Raw genomic sequence first — 11,001 nt, forward strand, 5'->3', positions numbered from 1 at the left:
CCTTCTTATAAAGGTATGATATTGGCAATCAGGTATGGTTTTCATTAGCTATTATGGAAATAAACCACAGAATTTAATGTTTCTAATGAGTACTATAGGGAAATGTGTCTCTGTAATCTGAGCATTTTGGGGGATAGAGGTGGGAGGATTGCTTGAGGCCAGGAGTTCAAGAGCAGCGTAAGCAACATAGTGAGACCCCTGTCTCTCTACAAAATTACAAAAATTAGCTGGGCATGGTGTGCACACCTATGGTCTCAGCTACTCAGGGAGGCTGAGGCGGGAGGATCACTGGAGCCCAGGAGGTTGAGGCTATAGTGAACTATGATCACACCACTACACTCCAGCCTGGGCAACAGAAGACCCTGTCTCAAAAAAGAAAAAAAAAAAAAATTTCTCTTTAGTCAAGAGCTGAATCTAACCAAAGGTTTAGGTTAAAGTAAATAGATCCCTTGCCCTTTCAGCCGATTTATTTTTGTCTCTCTCTGGTTATTTGGCCAGGAATATGCAGGGACCCTGGAATGCAGATGATATTTAATTGGCCATCCTTATCAGTACTTGCTTGCTTTGGGAGCAGGTGGGCACCTGAGCACCTACTGCCAGAATTAAGTACACATCTGACTATTCCTTTGGCTCCTGGCAATAACTGCATTACCACTCACCTTTCCAATTCCCCACCCTGCTGCCCAGAGATGAGTTCTAACTGCCCAGGGCTCAAGGTGAAGAGATTGAAGCTAAGGCGAAGAGTTATCCCAATTTCCAGTGAATTTGTATTGTTAACAATTTAACTTTTCAAAGGATTTCGGAGTAAAGCAATCAGCTCTCTGCTGGAGATGGTCAGGACGCGCGGCCGAGATTGCAGAATCAATATGTGGAAACCTGACTGACAACTTAGGTAATTTGATGCAGGATTTGGGACAACAACTGGAGATAAATTACTTAACACAGTTGGGAACCAAAATTGTGTTCAGAAAGAGAGACGTGTTTTCCTCAGAAGAGTGAGGAGAATTGTACTGACAGGAAAGTGATGGGGGCAAACAAAACTCTTACAAACATTATTCCATATGCAACTGTAAATATTCTGGTGAATATCTTTGAATTGTCTTTGTAGGGGGTGGGGAAGTATTGCGAAATATATGTAAATCAACAGTGATATGAACGTCTTCTGTTTAAAGTATGTAACTATAGGAGAGTTACATACTGAATTGTAAGAAAATGCTTATTTTGTGGAGAGAAAACTGCAGCATACAAAAAATTTTTTTTTACTTTCTGAATCATAATGAAATCCTTTCAGAATTCATTTTGACATAACTAATCTGTGTAAAAGTTCTTTTATTAAAGTTTATTTGAATTTTTAACAAGTTTCTATTTGTGTGCTAAAGGAAGGTTCTCCCTCTTCATACCCCCACCTTCACCCACTAACCCAACATCCCCCTGTAATGTGATATATTCAGTATTTGCAATAACCAAGATGAATAGATCTGGCCACTTGGTCAACCCTAGAATGTGTGAGGTGAAGAGGAGGGAAAGGAGAATGCAGAAAGGGGCAACCTCGATTATTTTTTCACGGTCACAGTCACTGCCAACTGCCAACTCAGAGAAGATGCTTTCTTTTTCACATTCACTATGATACAGAGGACCATAGTTGACTGGCCCTAATTCTGGCAATTCCATCACGGTTCTCCATGAACATATTTGTGTGTGTGTATGTGTATGTGTGTACGAGAAACCTCAATGTGAGCTCTCCAACACTTGTGTTACCTTTTGACCACTTCCTTTAATGTCTTTGGCAACATGTGCATATTATTATGGTAGCAAAACTGAATCCTTTTCTTGGCTTCCTTTCTTGATGAAATTGATCAAAAAGAGTACAGTTACAAATACCAAATACCGAGGAATTATCCAAAGACCTTCCTCTACTCTACTGCCTTTATCCAAAAATTCACCAAGTCTTCGTGATTATAGCTTCTAAATATCTCTCTAGTCTACCTGCAGGACCCCACCTCCATCATCACTGCTCTGGATGATGGCTGTTTCTCACCTGAGCAACTGCAAGAGCTGCCTGATAGCTCTGCTCATAATTACTTGTGTTCCTTTCCATTCTATTCCTCACATATGGTCACCAGAACAATCTTAATGGAATGATAATTTATACATCTCACACCCTGTTTTTAACACTTTAGTGGCTTCCAGAGGCCTTAAGGCAGTGTCCAAAATCATTAGGTGCCCTCTAAGCCAAGTAGTCTGGGATCCCTCACTTAGCTCCTTATTTCACATAACATCTGTAGTCCATCCACACCTTCAGCAAGGAGCTATGATTCCTTTCTTCACAGGGCCTCTTTCGCTACTTCTATACATTTTGCTTCATAGTCCCCTCTGTACTGTTTTCTAATTAAATCTTAAGCATCCTTCAGATATCAGCTAAATATTATGTCCTCAGATATCACTTCCCACTCTTACTGACTAGATAAAATCCCCCTAGTATGCTCTTTTTAGAACACTAAGAATGTATTGACACCAGCTATCCCAGTTGTATTTGTACTGTAGGATTCTTTGATTAAACATCACTCCTTGCCACTTCCCAACAATAGAGTACAACTTACATAAGGGCAGGGACTGAATCAATCATTTTCATCATAACCCACCCAGCCATAACCCACCCAAGATTGTTACTCTTCCAAGAACCCTGTTGTGTTTCTTGCTTTATAGCTTTTGGGACTAGCTAAGTCCCAAAAGAACTAAGTTTAGTGTCTGACACTGGTGTTTCATACTTGGTGATGAGTGAATAAGGTCAGCCTTTCTTGGGAAAATATGAATTCCTTGAGAACAGGGAATAAAATGTCTAACACAGGTACTCAAAAATATGGTAGTTAATGTATCTTCTACTTGGATTCAGTAAGGAAATTTTTCACCCTGACCGCCGACAAAGGTTCTAAACATTTTCTTTATTACTTAAAGTCTTGTATACATTTTGGACACAATCTGACTTTCCACAACTTTAAAAAACAAATTTATTATCAGACTCTCATTACTTAATCAGGGTCAACAAGCCAGGCATGGTAGTCAATAGTCTTTCAAACAGTCCATGATACTATTTTTCTTTCAACGGGGAACATTTTAGAAAATCTGAAATAATTAACTTTAGCAAAATGATTAACTTTTCCTCTAACAGACAGACTACTTTATTTTAAATGTTTCTTAATAAATTCTTAAGATATTTAAGGAAAATCCTAAGTTACATAACAACCCTACCCCAATTAACTCTCAGACACGCGCCTTTGATTTTCTGGTGGCAATTTAGAAGCATAGATTTAGACTAAAATCTCAGCCCCTACGTCCACAGTCTTCCCAAGGACCCCTGTGTTTGATGAGCCTCACTTGATCTGCTCTCATTTTCCAAGATTTTCCCTGGTCCTCTGATGCTAGCGAATGTTGGCAATTGTTTCTGACTGAAGGTTAGCCACTTTTCCTTATAAATAGTGGTGGCTTCATTCTATAGACAGGCAAGTCTCGTTCTCTGGTAATATTAGTCCTTGCTGAATTTCAGAAAGATTCAAAACCAGAAAACACTTAAGAAAACCAAAAGACCTTAAAATATTCATATGATGCTTAAAGCCAGGGAATATGTTTGTATTGCGTATGTTACATAGTAGGCTCTTGATACATATTTGTGGGATTAATAAAGAATCTGTGAACTACGTCACGACTCCCACGTATTGTCAATTCAAACCTGCTCTACAGAACTATTTCCCAACAGCTGGATGAAATAGAATGCTGACTTCTCCCCCCTACAACTCTTAGATAATAAAATATGCTATGAACAACCAATTTTAAAGAGCTAAACATATTTTGGGGATCTGTAGTCATGACAGCTTATCTATCACAGCTTATGCTGATCTCCTCCACCTATCACAATTGCATTAGAGGGTATCTTCCTGGAGCTCCTTTGGGTCAGCAGGAGTCAGACCTCCAGATGACGTGCACATTCTTAGAGACATCCTGTAGGCATTCAGGAAAATGAACCTTGGAATATTTGGCTGTGCTTTTGTATAGGAAATCTGGGAACTTTACTGGTTAGTATCCACATGGCAGTGAGGGCAGATAACCCATTTGTAAACTGAGATTTAGCTTTGCTTTTATCAGCAAGAAGTATGTATAAACAGTATCTGCCCTCATTTTGTGTTGCTATAACTAGAATATCTGAGACTGAGTAATTTATAAAGCACAAGAGGTTTATGTTTAACAGTTCTGGAGGTTAGAAGTCCAAATCAAGGAGGCCATATCTGGTGAGGGTATTCTTGCTGTGTTTTCTCATGGTGGAATGTGGAAGGGTAAGAAAGGAGAGAGAGAGAGAGACAGAGACAGACAAACAGAGAGAGCACACATAAACCCAAGAGACTGAACTCACAGCTTACAGTCCTTTTACAACCAGCCCTAATCCATTCATGAGGGAGGGCCCCTCATGATCTAAACACCTCCTGCTAGGTCCCACCTTCCAACATTGTTGCATTGGGAATTAAGTTTCCAATACATGCTTTTGGGGGACACATTTAAACTATAGCAGTATCTTTCAAGAGTGAATTTAAAATGTCATTCTTCCCCAGTTCCTTATCAGCGCTAAACTGGACCCAGTGAAAAAGACTAGGAAAAGCTTTTACATTAACTAGTTTTATAAATCATTGTACTAATTTTATAATTCATTGTCATTCAAGATTAAGCAACAGCACGACCACAGATACTCTTAGCACCACAGATACTCTGTGGCATAGGCCTCAACAGGCACTGATAAGAAATACGGAAACGGGGTTCCAGTCATCTCCCACAAATAGAGGGCCTTCTCCCCTGTTGGAAGGGGGATGTCTGGCAGCCTGGGGCTTCTTCATCCTGGAAATCACAAAATCTATGATTTCACAGCCCTGTATTTGTTTTTGCTCCTTGCTACCCTAGATAAAGAGAGTAGATGCATAAAATGTTCAGAAGGAAGATTCACAGTTCCAAGTAGCAAGAAAGAAGTAGTAGTTTTCTCTTAGCAGATGTGCCTTCTTTTTTTTTTTTTTTTTTAAGACAGAAGATATTTACCCCAGAGACTGGAGTACTTTATAAGGCTACGATTTTAGCATTGACAGCCGTATTGTCACATTTGTACCTGAAGGAAGCCAAAACAAAGATAAGGAAGTCAAAAATATATAGAATATTTAGTTCCTCATTAAAGTTTCAACCCCAGACAAAATTGTTCCCAGATCTATTCAATAATGTGAGCCAAAATTGTTCCTTTTTTACTTACTGAAGCTTTAATTGGTATATTAGTCCATTTTCTTGCTGCTGATAAAGACATACTCGAGACTGGGTAATTTAAAAGAAAAAGAGGTTTACTGGACTCACAGTTCTACATGGCTGGGGAGGCCTCACAATCATGGTGGAAGGTAAAAGGCATATCTTACATGACAGCAGGCAAGAGAGAAAAATGAGAGCCAAACAAAAAGGGAAACCGCTTATGAAACCATCAGCTCTCGTGAGACTTATTTACTACCACGAGAAGAGTATGGGGCAAACCATCCCCGTGATTCAATTTATCTCCCACTGAGTCCCCCCAACAACAGGTGGGAATTATGGGGCTATAATTCAAGATGAGATTCCGGTGGAGATACCGTCAAACCATATCACTTGGTTTTTCAGTTCTATGCATAACTGACTTAGATCAGCCATGAATGTCCAAGGGAGACATTTTCCAGTTGGCTAACTGTTGTCTAGAACATAGGCTTCACAGATATCTTACCCTCAACTCCAAAGACACAAACCCTCTGCCAGACACAGTGGCTCATACTTGTAATCCCAGCACTTTGGGAGACTGAGGCAGGCAGGTCATTTCAACCCAGGTGTTTGAGACAAGCCTAGGCAATGTAGTGAGACCTTGTCTCTTAATACGTTATTTTTTAAAGACAAACCTACTCACTGAAGAGCTAAATAGTGCCACCTCTTCCAAGAACTGAAAGAAGGCCGCTAGAGGGAAAGCGTAACAGGAAGGAATCTTCTGCGCCTCTTCCTTTACTTCCAACCCTGATGGTGGGGAGGTCTTTTGATCCTGCAGTTTGATTATTTCGAAAGATATAGGCCTACTCCTAACCACAGACACGAGGAGTCATTTCTGTCACTACTCAGGTTACGCCTGAATCTATGCAGGATTTTCTTCATGACCTTGACAGTAAAGCTCCCAGACAGGATGAATTCAAGTCCCTAAGATTCCAGTGAAGAGGACACAAACCACTGGATAAGATGTAGAAGAAACCAGGGTGTCAGGGACAGGGAGAGGTGGAAAACAGTAACAGCTGTGAGAGAAGGAGATGGCTTCAAAGTGAGCTTCTTATCTAGGCACCCCTGGAAAGGTGACAATGTGAAAAGGAAAGAGTGTTTTATTTCAACTACCTGTTTCCATGTGCACCTTTTTTGTGAAAAATGAGATTGTTTTCCCTTTGCTGACAAATCGTTACTGCAAAGCCTTTCAAGTTGTACCAAAAATACCAGAGCAGTTAGAAAACAAACGGTGCTGGAATGTGTTGAAATGTTTCCTCTCCATTCTTTCAGTCTTGAATCTCATATCTGGCTCCCTTTGGGGGTGACTCTGCCTCTTTGTAATAAATCAATTACTACATGTAAAGGCTCTATATGTCATTCTTTCTAGTAAAAGCTTAAAGTGGGAAAAAAACTACCTGTTGCAGTTTTTGGTTTTTACATTCTCCAGGTGTCCATCATAAAATGTGTGCTGGAATCTATGCTTACTCTAGCTTAGGAAAGATGCACTTCTCTATGTTTTGGGCAAATTTCTTCCCATTCATCCGCTTGTATAATACTTCCTCTCCACCCCTCCCTGTCTTTCAGAATTGCTATGCAATGGGATTTTACTTAGAAGCTAAACTAAGTCATCAATATTTTATTGTTGGTTTAAACTATAATAATTATAATTAAAATAACTATACATATAATGTTCATTAATAGCTCGACATTTTACAGAAAGATATTAAAGAAGCTTCTTCCCAAGGAGCAATGAAAATTTAAATTACTTTCAAATACAGTTACTACTGATTCCTAAAAACCTGGAATGGGAAGAAAGGAAATGGGAATATATTGTCTGTCCTGTGTCTAGAGGGCAATTGTTTTTTCCCCACTTGCCAAGAAGAGAAGTGAACTGAAAGAATGTGCTTACCCAAAGCTACCATGAGTATGCAAATACCTTTGGAATTTTTCCAATGATTTTAACCAAATATTCAAACTATAACAAGTATTCCCTGTGGCATCGTTGAAGCATGCTGCAGTTACACATTATAAATGGAAGCCAAATCACACGCTTGTGTAAAATGACTGGTATAGCAGAAAAACAAGTTATGTATTTAATAAGCAATCTCAAGTTTATAATGTAGTGAAACCCACTTGTAATTTCTTTCATATTTTTCTCCTTCTGCACACACTGTTCATTTTTAAAGCTCTCTACAAGGCTTTTATAAAAATCAACTTAGCCAATAACCATCACTCCAATTTTCTTTGCCCATTCCTTTGAAAAACTGTACCCCGCTCATGAATATTTGTCATATCACAATGCATGAAATGCGGTTGTACGGCATTCCTGAAAGCGTGGTTTTACTCACGAAATATCGATGTTAAGGAAAGAAGCCCTCAATATGTGTTTCTATTCCATAGAGGCATGTTTCTATGTTTTCAACCTGTGGGATACTTTTACAAACAAAAGCCATTCATTCATAGCTTGTCTACCAAATGAGGGCTATTATAGCTTCTCATACTGGCATTTACTGACCCATGACTCTGATTGCCTTAATAAAGTGGCAGCATGGGCATTTTTGCCCATTAAACATAAGGCTATTGTTAAACATTCAAATATTGGATACAGCAGTCAATTCCAAAACAGCCTAATCTGAAATCTCGCCAGAAAATAGAAACTGTCCATTCAAAGATGAAACTATCTATTGGTGCCTTCAGCAGACCCTTTACTAGTTGGGTTCCCTCTCTACTAAATTAGTTTATGGATTCCTGTGACATTTCACATTTCTTTAATTAGATAATTATCTAACTCCATTGGAGCTATTTGTAAACATGTAAATGTGTTTTCATGCATCCAAGTCCTCAGAATGTATTGTATTGTTTAACAGGCATCCAAACACACTGTCCTGTATCAGACACGTTTAAATATTATACTGATAATTTCCCCATGAGATAATGTTATCCCAAATTTTTCTTTAATCAACTTTGATTGAAAAGAAAACAAGACAGTATTTTGCCAGTGAGGGCATATTGGCTTGGGTATTCATTGCATTTTAGATCTATTTTTAACCTTGGCTTTATGTTTGAGCCAAAAAAGATCATCCACTTCCTGGGGATTTTTCTCCCCTTTTGCTGATTAGCTATAGAATGAGAAGAAGCACCTGACGGGCCACATTAAGAAGGATGCTAAGCCGTTTATAAGTCTCAGTAATTAATGACTATTTTTATCACAAAGAATATAGACTGGCTTCTTCCATCTATCCGAAACTCAATGTAAGCCCTTATAAGCCTCAATGCAGCATAATTGGTGCAATAGAGCTGAAAATGAGATGGAGGATATAATGCAGCTTCAGTAATCCTGCCTTTAGCTAAAATGGAACAGCAGAAGCCCCTGGCAGTCTCCAATGTGGCTGCCACTAACATTTAAAGCCAGCCAGCTGTCTACGGCTCCTTGTGAAACACACATCACTGTTTATATCCTTAAATAGAGTTCAAATGTTGAAAATAATTATATTTATGAGAATGATTTACTGTGGTAAACAATTTGTTTCTCAGTCTTTTGGCTGTAATTGGATATTTTATCCAATTAGGAACAATCATGGACTGTGTACTTGTATCAGTTTTTATTCGACCACCGTGTGCTTATAATGTGCTCTCAAACCTCTTGGGATGAACAAATGGGTTTTGCTTTCTCAGTGTTGTTATTTTAAAAACCACTCTCTTGTAAATCATAATATGCTAATAATAGGTCTGGGGACTCAATTGGGAAAATGAGAAAAGCTTCACACTCACGAAAGCCTGCTAAGTGAGACCACAATAAGTGCTGGGTAATGTGTGTGTTTTAGATTCGTGACTATCGCTTCAATAGCCTGGATAGCATTTCATTGTCTAAACCACCCACAATCACAAATAAACTCCTGACAGGTTTATACCACATGGTTGAAAAAAACACTAAAAAAAAAAAAAAAAAAAAAAAAAAAAAAACAAAGCAAAAAAGAGACGGGGATGGGAATTTCTTCTAGGAGATTCTGAGACTAGTCAGGGTGATTTTCAGCAGCGCGTTTGAACAGCATATAAGCATTTCACTCACGTTCTTCCTCAGAGTACCAGCACCACCCACCATAAAAATAAAAGACTGGTTTCTTTAAAAGAAGGCTACATCTGAAGATCCACTAGCAGTATCTTCCATGAGTGTTACATAACAGCTGAATGCCACCTCTCTCGAAAGTTAGAAAGTCTTTCTGAAAAGTTCTCTTGAGATATGCTAAATATCCAGAAATCAAAAAAATCATGGAAGAAACCAGATAGAATCCGATTAATCCGGGGCATGGTGAGTGTCATCTTCAGTGGTCTATGGTGGTCTTAGTTAACCAGCATCACCAGGGGGCGACTTTCCCCTTCCATCTGAGTCACTTTCAAAGTTGAGTTTTAGGCACAGTCTGGTGTTCAGGCTGCTTACGCTGGCAGCACCTTTTCAAGACAGATGGTGGGAGCAGACCAGGGCACTGGGCCGGAAGCAGTCAGAGGTCAGATGATAGTCAGTCACAGAAGAGTCTCCGTCTGGAAACCATTATCAAATTTGGGGGATTTTACTCCCTTTCTGACACCTATATTCAGCCTGGGTCAGTTACTAGGTATTTCTTTCACAAAAGGACTTTAAGCTATTCTAGTTAAGTGTGAACTTTATTTTAAGCTTCATGAAAGTTGCATTTGTGCTCAAGTGACCTTGTCTATAATACAATCAGGTCACACTGACCACACTGTCATAGAAAGCCCATCATCCTTGGGTCAGCGTTGGAAATCTTTAGGCCAGGTTACATCATGTTGCTAAGTGACACAGAGTGTAGGCCCTGGGAGATATATTAGTGGGCCTGAAGGATTTCATTAATCTTAAGGCTCAGATATGTCTCTTATAGTATACTACAGTTAGATTTAACGTCATAATATGGACAAATCTAACAAGATAGAGAAACCAGTTGTAATTCAAATCTTTTAAGAATAACTCTAAATGATGAAATCTTATGCTTTAGTCCAAAACACTACCTATTGCATTACTACCTATTGCATTACATTACATGTGACAAAGGGCTTTCAACATGAGTTACAGTCTTCTAATATTGTTTATTATCTACTTCACATACTCTTTAGTAGGGGTAACAAATTTCGTAGGATTCACAGATGAAGGTCCAAGAATGACGCCAACTGTTAAACAAATAGCAAAATGAAACAAAAGTAAAATTTGAATTCACTCATTGCAAGCAATACACTAACCATAACAAAACAGATTAGGTACTGACTATTATTTTCTTTTGACTATTCTTAGCAAGCTTAATATTTTGCTAATTGAAATTACATATTTTCCTGAAATCTAGATTTGGACATACAACATTTTATTCCTCCTAAACATAAAGCTGAATAGTATTAAGATCCAGAGTGATAGCATATAGGCAATATTACACAAGAGATGTAGCAGAGTGATGAAGGGTGCTGGACTCTGGGGTTAGATCTCATGGGAGTAATTTCTAATTCTTGCAATTACTAACTATGTAATCTTAGGAAAGTTGTTCATTTTATCTGTAAAATGGGGATAACAGTGAAATGAGCATATCAGTTGATGCATAGAAATACTTAGAATGGTAAAAATTTATCAGAATAACTCAACAACCATTAGCTATTATCTTTGCCAAAAAAAGGTATTGCTAAATATTTCAGTGTTTGCATATATATGTATAT

The sequence above is a fragment of the Papio anubis genome, chromosome 2, assembly GCF_008728515.1.
Source record: "Papio anubis isolate 15944 chromosome 2, Panubis1.0, whole genome shotgun sequence".
In the NCBI taxonomy this organism is placed as follows: Eukaryota; Metazoa; Chordata; class Mammalia; order Primates; family Cercopithecidae; genus Papio; species Papio anubis.